Raw genomic sequence first — 15,400 nt, 5'->3', positions numbered from 1 at the left:
GTCTCTTAGAAATATTTGGTGTGGGTTGGGTGGCATTTGTTCAGATTGTGTATGTTTTCTATTCTTTCCCAATCAATTCCAGTCCTATTCCTATTTACATATTGTTTTTAAAAGTTTGTTGTCTTTTTCCTATGTTCATCACTAAGAATTATTATTAAACCTTGTGGGCATATTTAGTCATAGCTTGATCTGTATGTACAAACTGGAGCCACAAATTGGATGGTGGGGTCCATGCACAGCCTTAGAGCAAGAATAAAAGGTCAAATACTGATGAAAAAGTATTTCATCAAAATCTATTCACTTCAAGCAAATATGCTTTTTGTTAGGGACAGAAATGTCAATTTGATAATGAGAAGGTAAGAATCTGCCTCATACCAAGTCAGACTATTCTAACTTAGTAGTGTCTACACTCACAGGCAATAGCTCTCCAAGATTTCAGATAGAAGTCTCTCTCAACCTTCCCAGGAGATGACATAGATTAAACCTGGCAAGCTTGGCATGCCAAATATGTGCTCTGCTACTGAACTATAGTATAGCTTTCCCCTCATTTTATTTTTTCATAGGAGAAAATGTGTTTCAATTTCTGCAAGCCTTTCATGTGTGTGAGTAAGACAGAGATTCCCCTCCCACTGCTGCAGTCCCCTGTGGCTGAACATTGGCAGCTTTGGTGGGTCATGGGCCATCAAGAGTGTCTTTTCAAGGGACACTGGAGTGTGGGTCTGGAGAGGTGGGAAAGCGGGTACTGGCAACAGTCCCTGAATAGTAGAAGTGTTTCCTGCTCCTGCAGCAGAATCTTTGGACCTGAGCCAGGGTTTCTATAGTTAGGCTGGATCCCCTGATGAAGAGCATATCTGTTTGAAATGCTTTAGACCATTAATTCTTATTAAGACACTTTGGCACCCAATATTTGAACTCGCTGCCCCTTGGATCAAAAAGGAACAAATGTTCTGTTTGTAAAATATCAGCCTGAGCCATCTTAACATACCATGTAACAAAATTTGGTTAATCAGTCATTTTTGCAGCTGCAATTACATCTCTTGAAAAGATCTGCTGTACATGAGAGTGGCACAGAAGGTTCAGAGACTGTACTGATCTTTGCTGAGGGAACTGCAGAGAAGTAACTGTGGTGGGTATCCTGTTTAAAACATCTGTCATATTCTATCCCCTGGCTGTAACTGCTGGATGGTTCAGGCAGACTAGCAGATCAATAGTAGATCAATAAGCAGCTCTTATGAACAGTTTAAACCAGGGGTGGGGAACTTGTGGCCCTCCAGACATTGCTAAACTACAACTCCATCATTCCTGACCACTGACCATCCCTTTTAAACCCCTGGTTTAAAATATGTTGTGGTGAATGCAGAGGTCTCCCTTGTGATCATGTTTCAGAGTGTTAAAGTCCTTAAAATCAATCCATTCCTTATTTTTCAAAGGAATATAATGCCATTTGTAGGAAAAAAACACTCAAATAAAAGACAGAGAACCTATTATGGCTAAGAACATGGAACATTCTCTGTGAGGTCAATGTTCTGACATAGTGGTACAAAAACACTGTTGAGAACATATTGGAATCCCCTGATCTGACTTCTAAACAGCAAGCAGGAGTCACTGCAGTCTTTACTACTCATCACCTCAAGCTGAGAAACCATAGCAGCCTGTTCGCCTATTAACACAGTTATATTTCCAACAGCACATGCACTAACACTTTAGTACTTCAAAAGAAAAGCCCTGAGCCCTGAGTAGCTACTTCAGTTTGACATTGGACTTGAGTTTGACTTTAATAACATTTTGTAATCCTCATATGTATTATTTCTGTGCCAAAGGGTAGGTCAGTATTCCCATTTTATAGAAGCAGAATTGGTTATAAAAAGGACAGTGACCATCCGAAGAGTCCAAAACTAAACTAGAATCTGAGCCTAGGACCTATGTTGAGTTCGGCCATGGGATTACACTGTGTTTCTGAGTACAGAACTGTTGTTGTGTGAACTGGGTAAAGATGTAAAAACAACCTTATAACCAGACTTCCCAATACTTCTAGTTAATTCTCACTATGCCACTCCACATCCCATCTCCATCTGGCTGGTTAACACCCTTTAGGAATCTGCAGATTTATTCCCCAGCCCCTATCTTATATTAAACAAGATATTTATAGATCTGAAACGATGCCTTCAAGATAGTTTCAACCTTACAAATAACGTTAAAGGTTTCTCAAAAAGTAACTGATCTCCATAATACAATTTTAAATTTTCAGACTTTTTAGAGCAGGGGTCCCCAACCTTTTGGGTCTGGAGGAACATTTGAAAATCTAAGAAACTATCATGGACACCATAAAACACCCATTTCACAAAAGAAACACTTGCAGTGTTCAGAAGTGTCCCTTCGCAGCAGGGAAAATGTCTGCTAACCACCAAATAAATAAAATACAAACCAAAAAAAGCAGGCAACAACTAAATATTTCAGACATAAATGTGTTTAATTGTGGTTCGATTAAGTCTTCTTGATTTTGATGGGAGATTTAAACACACAGGGTGGTATTCAACCAACGCATCTCATCAGCGCAAGGATTTCTGCTTGTATAATGGGACTTTCTCCCCTTTCTACATCCCCTTAGATCTGTTCTAGGGGTTCCCGCAACCCTCTGGAACAGATGTGGGAAGGGGGTAGGGCGTGCACAATGGAAGAGGGTGAAAAGTCCTGGTGCACAAATGGAAATCTTTGCACTGATGGGACATGTTGGATACTGGCCATATTTATTCCTTCCATTGCAATTAATGGCACTTACAGCAGCTTAACTACTAACTCATCTGCTTCCCAAATTCATCATTGAGATGCCCTTGTCTAAGGGCAATGTTTTGAAGATAGTTACTGGATATGGGATTCTCAAGCCTAATACATGGTCAGAGCTTGGAAAAGTTACTTTTTTGAACTACAACTCCCATCAGTCCCAGCCAGCATGGCCACTGGATTGGGCTGATGGGAGTTGTAGTTCAAAAAAGTAACTTTTCCAAGCTCTGCATATGTCAACATTGGCTTGCAGCAGTGTTTTCAAGCATTGTTAAAGAGGCTGATTGCATGCACTGCTCCACTGTAAAGCAGAGGACCACACTCAGGCCTTCTAGTGCTCTTGCAAGGGAATACCTTTGCCCCTTGCTCTGGTATTATAAAATTATCCCATGGGCACTCCTGCTTCAGGATGGAGGAGAAAGACCCCACATAACTGCAGCACATATGTGGACAGAGGATGGTGTTGTTCACTCTATTCCAAGGCCTACACTATGTGCCCCACTGTCTTCCCATTGCTTGAACTTGAGGGAAGGGGGCCTGCCTTGCTTTCAGTAGGAAGGAAGTTCTGCCCCGTTTATTAGACACAGGATACCCTGGACAGCTGTTGCATTGCAAACACAAAAGTTCAAGTTCAAGATTGGCTCACACGAGCTACATAAATAACTTTAAAGCACACCACTTTTCATGTTTTTAATTATGATTTACATTGTGCCCTTGATGTCCTTTAAGAGTTCTTGACCCAATGAGCTTAGGGTTTACATTCTGATGGGTGCGGGGGACAACAAAAGTTAGGGGAAGAGAAATCCACTTTTAAAATGGGATTAACAAATGCTTTCAATCCTAACAACAAGATTAACACTTCTCTCCCAAATATACTGTAAAGTAATCGTATGTATTCCTATGGTTTAGCAGTTCATTAAAATTGTACTGCCTGCTTTAGGATAAATTTAGGATAAATGTGTCTTGGAGGAAGTGTCAGTTTAGCTGTTACTTTTAGTTAGTAGTGAAGTGGCAAATTCAGAAGTGCAGGGTCCCTTCCTGATTGTCAGTTACACCCCCTTACAGCCACACCTCTTCTAAGATTATACAGCCTAATATTCTAGAATAACCTGGCCAAGTTTGAATACTGCTTTCTGCTTCTCTCTCCTTGTTAATGCCTTCTCTCACAACAACAGATGTCCCTAGGAGCCAAATATCATGAAAGGGGAGTGTGTTAGCTACTGAGCAGAGTCTTTTCAGTGGCTGACTCACTTTCTTCCACTCCGATTGGCTCTAATCAGCAGAGAAGAACAAGGAACTATGTTACAAGACTCTTCTCAGTGGCTAACACACTCCCCTTTCATGCTGATTGGCTCGTATTTATTTATTTATTATTTGATTTATATCCCACCCTTCCTCCAAGCAGGATCCCAGGACGGCAGGTCGTAGACATACAGACCCTGCTGGGAGCCTGCTCCCCAAAAAGTAAAGGGCCTAAGATCCCCCCAGACCCTGGTTTTAGTTTTATGTAAATAGCTGAAGAAAATAAAGTTGAAATGTATTTCGTCTGATGGGATGGAAATCTCTAATAATACCAGGCTTGTGCTTCAAGAAATGCTGTGTTGATGTCCTTGAGTAACCTTTGCCATATTCAGCTGCACATTTCCAATGAGAAGCAATAGATCTCCAAGGAAGATGGGACATGATCACAAACACAGAGGTAAGGCTCAGCATTGTATAGAAAGATATCAGTCCAGTTCTTAAACCATTGAAAGGCTTTGTTTCTTGCTTTGCTTTTAAGGCTGTTTGTTTTTCATAGAGAGACAGAGCAAAATAATATGACAACTCTGCAAAGTAGAAAATCTAAGGAAACTGTTCAGTGGAAGTGAGCAGTGCTGTTCAGACAGCAGAACACTTGGGAATGTGAGAAAGATTAGGTTTCCCACACAGCATGCAGGGCATCAACAGTCTTGGGTGCCTGACCAGTTACATAAGACTACATCTGGTTACACTTTGAAAACAGCTGAAAGCAACAGAACACAGAATAGTAAATTTTCTAATAGTAAATTTTAAACAGAAAGCAACATGGCAATGAATGCAGCCAAAATAAAACCTAAAATCCATATAATAGGGCAGCAGAACCCTAATAAATCCAAATTGTTGTATACCCTTATTTCTAGTTGATTTCCAGTTATTTAAATCTTGGCACAAATAAAATCCTTCTATCTAATGGTTAGGTCTGATAGGCTATCAGAGATAGGACGTGTGTGACAGTGGAGCAACTTATACAAACATTTTATGTGCCCTCATCATATTAATGATCTTAGACTGCAACAGGACAAGGAGGATGGAGGGAAGAGCCATTTCCTTTAGATATGAAGGGTTCAAAGGCATTGTTAAGTCAAAGTCATCAGCACTTTGATATGGTAAGATAGCTAGCACTGGCCCAGTTTACTGGGCACTAACAGATTCCCGCTTCCTCCCACTTTCACAATGAGGGCAATGGACGTGCTTCATTGGTCCTCAGCACTGTTGTCACATAGCCAGGTTTGACAGGCTGTATAATACTGTGGTATCAGTATGTTCACTGTGCGATTCCAGATTGGCTGGGATCATGCACTTAAGAGGATAGGCAGCAGAAGATTCAAACGACGACTGCAAACAGATGTGAAAAAATGTGCAAAGGAATGGAAAGTAGGTAGAGTTATTTTAACACAGGGGTTGACAACCTTATTGGGCTGATAGGCTCATTTGCAAACTGGAGAAACTGTTACAGGCAACACACACAGCAGCAGCAGCTAAGCACACACTACAATCTATTCTATTAGCTATGACAGAATGCTTCTCTTAAGATTAATTTCAGTGAGGGAAGAGTCCCTGCAGGTATCAAAGAAAGCATCCATGGGCACATGTGCATCCATGGGTACTATTTTGGCAAGCTGTTTTAGTGGATCCTTTAGCCTTTCATCCTCCAAAACGACTTCACATAAAAAAATTACAGCTCACAGAAATCCAATGCAACACTAGTCATGATCCTTGCTAGGGATGGGTGAGAATTTCGATTCAGTTCGCATTTCAAGCAGAACTGATCAAATTCACAATTTCCAAAACAACAGGAAAACCAAAACATAGCCACCCTTTGAAATTCACATTTATTAGAATTTTGGATGCAGTTCACCAACTAATCAACATTTACAAAACTGCATATTTATTTATTTATATCCTGCCCTTTCTCCCGGTAGCAGTATATTAGGGGAAAATGTGCATAAAAATGAATACATGAGTGAAAAAAGCATGCAAAAAGGCATGAAATGATGAGAAATGGCTTGCAAAAATGTGTACCTTTGTCAAAACTGCCTACAAAAATGTGTTTATTTGGAGAAATTTGCACTAAAATGCTGGAGAATTTTCATGAGGATTTCCCCCCGCAGATTGCTGTATAAATGTAGAGAACTGAATTTAACATTGGAAAAATGAGAACCTGAGAGAACTGAAACAGACAGATCTTTTCATCCTTAATCCTTGCTGTAGAAAGACTGAGTCGATACAGATGACCAGTTCTCACATGGCAACTTGCCATGTTGTGCTTGTAATTATTTGAAATGACAAGTGGCCAGTGGCAAGCAGAAGCAAAACAGCTATATAAAACCTCTCAAAAGCTTTCTCCCCCCTCTCTATTTCTGAATTTTTAGGAGCCACCCTAAAGAAATAATTTTAATCCCATTATGTGGTTTGTTTTTAGTGGCCATCAGACAGAAGACAGTCTCAGATAGCCAAGAAGAATAAACGCCTGTCAGCTCATTTAACCCTCAAGTGTCATCTCATGCAGCCTAAATTACATAGCAGCATGAATGTCTTCAGTCAAAGTCATTGTGAATGACAGATCTAGCCAGAGAAGAAAAAGTTAAAATAAAGCCAGCACTACATTGCAATATAATTTTACTATACTTGTAATCCACTTCAATGCATATGTTTACAATATCTGCAATAATAATTATTAAATATAGTAAAATACCTCCAAACTTGGCTCCTGGTATAAGTGTACTTCTAGTGAGAAAAAAAAATCTGAAGTTTTGACAGCATGCCACTTCCTCCTCCCCCAGCTTTTAACAGAAGCAGCCTCCAGTGAAATAATCCAAGCTGTGTTCAAGAAGTTGGCAAGTGGGTCCAATTAAATGCGGTTTTAGTGTATTCTGGCATTTGCATATCTACTGTGCCAAGATGTAATTCTTTTTAAAAAATCCTGCTTTTGTCCAGACACAGTCATACAGATAATACTGCATTTAAAAAAAAAATGAAATCATGGCTGCCGTTTTAAATATGCTTACTAGGAAGGATCCCTATAATTGGACACAGTGAGATTTACTTCTGAGTATACATGCATAACATTGTGCTGAAGTTCCACTACCCCATTCACAGTTTGTAATGTGCTACTGTGTGGCATATTTTCCCATATATTACATATGAATCAATATCAGGACACAAATCCTTATTTTTCAATTCATCTTTTTAGGAAATCATGATATCTTAAGAGTGATTTGTTTTTAAAAAATCGTCTTGTATTCTGGTTCAATAATTGCAGGTTAAGTTTAAATATCTTTTGTTCAGGAATGTTACCAATGCTATCCAATCATAGTTACAATCTGTTTTTGAAAAGATGGACATTGCCACTTGATATCCACCTGTTTAATCTTCAAGCACTACACGATGGATAGCACAGCTCAGGGCTGAATGCCTATTTATCTTAACAATTACCCAGTTACCTTTAATCTTCCACCCAGATTTCCTCTGTTAAAAGCAAGAGAGCACCAAATACCCAGTAATTTTAGACTTTAAAATAAATGAAAACATCAAACCTTTCCACAAACAAGAATACCATCTCTACATATCTGTGATCATTTAAAATGAACCCACAATCTCATTGCAGGGAATCCTCAAACCTTTTATTAAATTAACAGTGTATTAGCAGGACCAATTTCTCAGTACCCCCCCCCCTTCAACTCCAATCTGTGCAATGGAGCAGTTAATTTCTTTTGGACTCAGGCAATGGCATCAAGCTGCTTTTTCTCTCTATTTAAGAGTGAAATCTTCACCCAAACAAACAATTAAATATTCAACAAATACGAATATTTAACCAAAAATAAACATAGGGAACTACCAGAATCCTAAAAGCTACAAATTAAACCCATCCAGACACAAAAGAAGGTTGAGTCACCCACCAAGCAAAGGAGAGACGAAATGCATTCTGGTACCAATGTACGATTCTGGAATTGGTTACCTCAGAGCTATTAAACAGACATGCAGATACCATTAACTGCAAGATCCTGAACTTGTCCATGACAATAATTTTTATTAATATGCAACATTGCTAACATGTGAAAAGGCTATAGTGGGTGAAGACCATGGGTTAGATTCAGACATCTCATGTGTAGAACATGGCCCATGGAATGCCATGCTAGAGGAAGGGGCATAGATGACTGTCTCCCTCCCATTGTAATCCCCAAGCCCCTTAAAAAGGTGCTCTGGGTGGTTGGGAAACACTCCAGAATACCTTGGAGGGTGGCACTGGGGAATGCGAGAAAGGGAATTAATGAAACCCACCCACCCCCGCATCTTTTCTCCAGCAGGAGCTCCTCCACTCATGAAAGGGACACTCTTGATCTAATCCCATCTGAAGAAGTGTTAACAAGTACTTGTTATGAAATGCATCACTTGTGAATGCAACATAGTAAAAAAAAGCTTATTTAAAACCAAGTATATTTTAGTCAATGTACTTATTTGCCATTAACAGATGCAGGATGTGCAATCCCTGCCCCCCCAAAAAAACACAATTGAAATCTAATTTGTGAAAAACAGCCTAAGGCCCTGGTCATAGAAAGCGACTCAAGACCTTCGACTTCAATGGAACTACCTGCATGAGCAGATTTTTATCCAATATTTTTAAGATAAAAAAAGAAATCTTACAAACAACAGAGTAAAAGACAACTGCACAGGCTTAATGACAAGTGCTTATTGTGGCAATTCTGGTAGCCACTTTTAACTCGCTTTTAGATTAAGTAGGCCATTGTATAAAGAACTAAAAGGGGGAATAAAAGATCGTCTCATATTAGTCAAACCCTATTTCTGACATTAACAAGTATGCAACTACATTTGTACTTAGAAAATGTGTTGGCCAATTAACATAAATGCAGGGGTGACGTGGTGCTTTTGAAAGGAGTTGGTGGGAGCAGAGTGTTCCCCCATTGCCACACCAATCAATTCTCACCTGTAAATACTTTGCTCTCTCCTCATGTGGGCTTGCTTCATCTCAGATCCTGGTTTTTCTGGAGGATGGTTTTGATTTTTTTTTAAGGATGTTTGTATGTGTATGTATATACACATCTTTTCATGACAGAATGAGCAAACATAGGGAATGTTAAAACGTATTTTTGCTAGGCATGGGCAACAAATTTTCATTTTGTTGTTCCATTCATTTTTGTTATTCAAAAAAACATTTGTTTCATTATTTATTTGTTTACAGCACATGTAGAGACTTCTATCACACATTTTTAATACCTATGCACCACTCAGAGTAGCTTAAAGCAATTCAAAACTGTAGCACAACACAGAACAATACATTCAACAAAAAACAGTATACAATAAAAAAATAAAGGCGGAGTAAAATATGGGGACAAAGCCAACAGATAGAACATATCTTGAAACAACATTTCAGCACTTAACAGGCAAAAGCTTGCCAGAACATTTAATTTTTAGGTTTTTTCCTATCTTGCTTTTATTTGATTTGCTGTTGCTGTTATCATCTGTGATGGTACCAGGAATTCTCCCCAAACTGTCCTGGCTGTTGCATCATTCCAGGGCATTCATGACTTTGTGATGGCAACCACCAATAAATAAATAAATAAATCCCAAAATGCTGGAACAATGCAACATCCAGGGCATTCCATGGAAAATAAAATTCTGACCTCCAGGAAGTGGCTGCCCCAGATACCTGCTACTGCCAAATAAAGGTAAGCTGCCCATCCCCAAACAAACAATGAGTAGGATGAATGCAAGTGAACTCTTTGTCACTCACAGCATACATTTTGGAAGAAACTGAAATTGAACCAAATGGGCTTCATTCACTTCAATTCTTCCATTTTTTATTGGTTCTGAGACTAATGCATACTCCTATCTATTCCTTTGCCCACAAATTCTCCTCTGCAAGCTTTCTCTGTGCCTCCACCAAGACATTAGAGGTGAATGCGCAGGTGAGAACCCTATGTTTGCTTGTAACATGCCATTTCATCTTAAAAGCTGCTCTACCCGTTACACTTTACATAGCCTCTGGGTGACTAGTGCTATTGTAGATTATGGCCACCGTGCAGAGAGACTCTAGACACCCATCACATGTTCCTAACTGCAGGCTGCATGAGCATTCTGTAAGGGCAATAATAAACTGCTGTAGCAATGAGAGGTTACTGGCAGTGGCCTCAGTGTAGATTGCCCCCCACATGTGAAACAGGAGGAATCTTGGCATCCTGCTATAGTGATTCAGAAGAAACTCTCTGCCATTTGATTACTAGACACAAGAGCTCTGTCCTGAAACTTATTCTGGAGGCGTTACATATCAGGTGCCCATAAATCCTCTTCATCTTTGCCCAGTAGACACAGTCAATGAGACAGTTCTTTTCTCTACAGATCCTGCACTGGAAATGGCCGTCATCTAAAGAGCACAGCCATTCTGCTCTTCATGCTAGCAGGGCATAATTTCAATTTTTAGTGGAGAATTACTACTAAAGGGACGTTCTCAGATATATTTAAATATGAATTGCAAAAAAAGTATATTTGAGTGCATTTGTCATTACTATTTCAAATACCTCTAACATCACCAGCAATGCGTGACCAGGCAGGCACCCCTTTTATCAAGGAATATATTTCTTTATCCCATTGATAAGAATATTATTTGCAAATAACACTAAGCCATGGTTTAACAAACCACAAGTTAACCACTAGTCCCACAGTCAAACAACAAACCAATGGCTTGTTTCTCCAAAGTTTAGTTTGTTTTCCAGCTGTTCTTCTCTCATGCCTCTGTAGCCTGGTGAGAGTTCGGGAAGGGCTGGTCAAACAAACAATGGCTAAGGAAGGGTGCTAGGTTCACATAAAATGGCAAGCCATACTTTAAATGAATAAAAGTTCATAAACCAATAAACCATGGCTTCAGATTGTGGTTTGCTGCAGTAAACAACCAGAGTTAAGCTGCTGGGCAGGGTTAACACATAATGCTAAACCATCAACAGTATGCAGAACAAGCAAGGTGGCCAAAATGTGGGTGCTCTTGAGGTGATTATCAGAATAAGCACAGTATGGGGTGGATGCTTTCTCCTGCATTACCTAAAGGGCTCCTTGTATACTAGGCAAAATAGCAGCATGTACGTGTTCCAACAATCTGAAAACAACATGCCACCCTATGATCTGATGAGAAGGACCAGTTTTTTTCCAAACTGTCGTTTTATAAGGAACCTAAAAGGAGCAGAGTAGTAGGGTTCCTTACATGGTCAGAAATACTGTTCCATAGCTGTACAGCTCAAGGCTCAAATTTGATAGCCCTGACTGTGTGTGTTTCAGTGGTCAAAGATGGTGGGTCCTCTTCACAATTGTCAGATTTTGGAGCCTGCTCTTAAGTGTTCAAGCTTTGAAACTGCTGCATACTGTGGTTTACAGTCAGATTTAAGCTGCATAGGTAGCTGCTGGCACATCTACTTCATAGAAATACTCTCCAGAAAAAAGGAATCTTTTCTCAGATAGTGACAGAAGGACAAACCCTTAATGGGGCACAGTCTTATGGGTATTTCTTTAGGATTTGGACTCAGGTTTTCCAGCTGAGGAGAGTGTTCCCATAGCAATGGACACACATCCCTACTGGCCCAGCAGTATGACAGGGATGCTGTAAAGGGGTTTCACCCTTAGCCATTTCTCCACTTATAACATTGACTTATGGAGTCTCCAAGTCTTGATGCTTCAACTGCTCTTACTTTAAAAAGCCATTCTTTCCTTTTCTAATTTTAGTTGCTTTCCAGATCCAGAAAGTGAAGACATGAGGATAAATATTTTAGATCTTCCTCTTAATAACTCACATGCTTATGAGGAAATTCTGAGAGAAGAGGTGCATATTCTTTATCCTATGGAACTCCCTGATTTAGACCCAGGGGTCCTTAAGAACAATTTTATTTCTTTGTAAATATTATGACCAAACTGAGAATCATGTAAGGGGCTGAAATAATAAATTGAATTGAAATAATAAATGTTGAACAGGGCAAGGAACTACAGGATTGGCATTGTATTTATTCATTTGAAAGAATTACTATAAAAACCGTTCCCTTATTTTGCTTTGAATTTCATCCGAACTACATTATTACAGAATGCTTTAAACAGATGATGCAGTAACATTTCTTTGACTTTTGCGATGCGATTTTGGGAGAGGTTATGCCTTTTCTTATCTTCCCCATTCCTGAAGTTATCTATTGTTACTTGAACGCATTCCCATAAATATTATACAACATAAATTATCCATGTCAAACAAATACTTAAGAAGAAAATATAGAATGTATCCAGGGTAAATTATATGCAAAGCATTTTTAAAAGACATTATTAAAATTATTAACTTACCTGAAATTTACTTTATATATTACACAGATTATTTCATCAAGTATCAGATGCTTTAAGTGATCATAAACTGCACTGCAATTTTGTTATTACCGCTCTGTGCTCTTAAACAAACAAACAAAACAAATACCATAGATAAAGCAGGAGGTTAATCAATTTGAAAGTGTTATTAATTTTGTCAGGGGAAAAACCCCAGAAATGCCTTCCCACTTTTACTACTGACTTCTAATAGACATTTGCTTCATTTAAATTGGTAGCATACTTTTACTTCCTCCAGTCAAATACTTCCTTTTTGGCATCAACAAAATGTACATTAGCCCAACATTTATCAGTAATGCTATAATAAAAGCCTTAAAGTCCAAGTATAGTTATTTAATGTTTATTCCAGTTATTAAGTAGTCGATATTCAGTTTCTCATTAAGTTGTTCCATTCTGGAAGATGTTGACTATGTAAAGTGCAACAGAGCTCCCTTCATATACTACTCATCAATTTGGAACTGAGACCAGTAGGATATGCTATGTCCAATCCATTGATAAACTCAGAGAAAAGTAAATAACGCAACCACTAGTCAGCTCTCATACTCAAGCCCCACTGAAATTAATGTAAGCTGAACAAGAGCAAATCATGTTATTGAGTAGCATCCATTCAATTCAATGGGGCTTGTGCAACATACCTAATGGATTGTGCCCTTTGTCTTCATGTTTAAACTACAGCTGTACTTAGCGCTTCTGAAAATGTATTTTCAATAATCTTACCTAAGTAATGTGCCTCCAAGATATTCATACATCTTTTTCCAGAAAAAAATTAAAACATCATAAAATGATTTTTAAAAACAAACTGGCATTTCATGTTTAAAATGAATAAAAATTGTAAAGTGTGCTTTTAGTAGGCTTAAAGATATACTGACATTTACAGCAGAAACATAGATCTTTTTGAACAAAAAAAAGCTTTTTCTCCAAGTTTAATTTTCTAGTTTCTAGGTTACATTTACCTTGTCCCTAATTCAAAGATGGGTTTCATGCACTAGTCTGTATAGATTACAGATAACACATTATCCACATTTTGACATTTACTATACTGTACATATGACAGAAAAATTGAACACATTTACTTTAGAAACCATTACCACAACCTTTACGGGATATATCAGTATGCCTGCTACATGAAGGTATTTTGGAGATGAACATTAGCCCAATTATACTGTTTAAGCATCTCTCAGCTACAAAATTTATACTCAAGTCCCATAAACCAACGTTATAACAAAGGTGCATTAAGATATACAAATATTGTCTGGAAACAGTTATGAAAATAAATCTGCCGTTATTCAGAGGAGCGGCGCAAGAGAAAAAATGTATCAAGACTTAATGCTTGCCATTCTCACTTGAAACAGTATTAGAATATTGATTACAAATCATAACTACAAATGACATTTAACTTATGACTATATTTTTTACTATAAAGCATCTCACAGTTCAATGGGACTTTCCAATTGTGTACAGATTGTAGCCTGGAGTAAGGCAAAAATCCCATTTAACAGGAAAGTACTATTGGTGCTGAAAATCTTCAACTGTTAAAAGCAATGCTCCCCCTCCAATCATTGACAAAAATGGGCAATCTCTAAAAATACACATTCTGTCATCAGTAAGCGCCTCTAACAGGTTCAGTTGGATTTTATCACACTAGAATGATCTTCTAGCTGTAGGCTTTAACCATGCTACATTCTTTTTGGTACGGCTGTTGAAATGTAGTTGCAGAAGATAATACTATCTTAACTTCTCAGTGAACAGTTGGACAGGGGGGATGGGACAAAAGCCTCTTCTGTGAAAATGGTTAACTTCAGTGTGGTAAATGACCCAAATGAGTTCAACACAAAATGTCAACTGAATGCAGCTGACAGAATTTACAAGACAAAATTAAGAAAGCTATAGATTTAGCTCAATTTTCTTATTATAAATTAAATCCTCATTTCCCACATCTTCAATTGTTATAGAAGCATTCTGATACCAAGCATTCTAGAAGATATTTAAATAAAGCAAGTCATCATAGCTGGATCAGCAGTCTAACAAAATTCTATGCTAATTGAGATAAACCATGTACACTTCAGTGTTGAAAAAAAATGCACACATTCCACAAATTCTCATTTGAATTTAATCTCCTCAGTTTAAATTTGAACTGGAATTACCATAGTTAAGCAAAATCTAAAATCCAAGTATCTGCATAAATGCACCTAAAGTAGCATTCAAAGTCAGATTTTGTACCAATTAGAAAAGAAACCGTTCAAGCACATAACTTTGCACACGACATTTCTCAAAGATTGCTTTAACAGCAAAGCAAATATTTTAATTCAGCAGAAAAAGTGAACCTCAGCATACTTCCTGAACAGGTGAACAAATGCAGCTGCTAGTAAGGAAAGCAAACAGCAAAGTAAATAGCATGTTTTATTTTCAACTGTATAATAATTATATTTTGAACACTATATTATCCTGCACCATTGTATAGCAGAGTTATAATCACCCCAACTTTCTCTTCCCCTATGCTGTGGATGCACATATGTGCACATGTATGTGTGAGACAGAGGGGGGAGTTAGTTCCTTAATACTTTTTTTTAGTAATTACTAGCAAAGTAATGCCCTTGTTGCTATAAGTTGTGCGATGCACACAAGAACAAGACTTCAGTTTTTAATCTCAATCTTTAACATGTGCAACACCAAAAAAAATCACTGAGACCAGTTTCAAGTGTAATAATCCAATGTGGCAAGTTATTTTTAAGATTAAAGCATTATATTATACAGCATCATTTCCTATCAGTGCTCAAAAAAAACTTATCCAGCTAACCTACAAATGCCAGCTCAGCTGACAAGGGTAATAGAAAAGCTTTGTTCCTGTTTATACCCAGGTGTTTTACTACCATTCCACCCCAGGAGGATTGTGGCACACAATGTTATTACAAGCTACAGAATCACAAACACTTAAGATGCTGGCATACCCCATGGA

The sequence above is a fragment of the Rhineura floridana genome, chromosome 4, assembly GCF_030035675.1.
Source record: "Rhineura floridana isolate rRhiFlo1 chromosome 4, rRhiFlo1.hap2, whole genome shotgun sequence".
Taxonomy (NCBI): domain Eukaryota; kingdom Metazoa; phylum Chordata; class Lepidosauria; order Squamata; family Rhineuridae; genus Rhineura; species Rhineura floridana.
Note: the sequence above shows the minus strand (reverse complement) of the source record.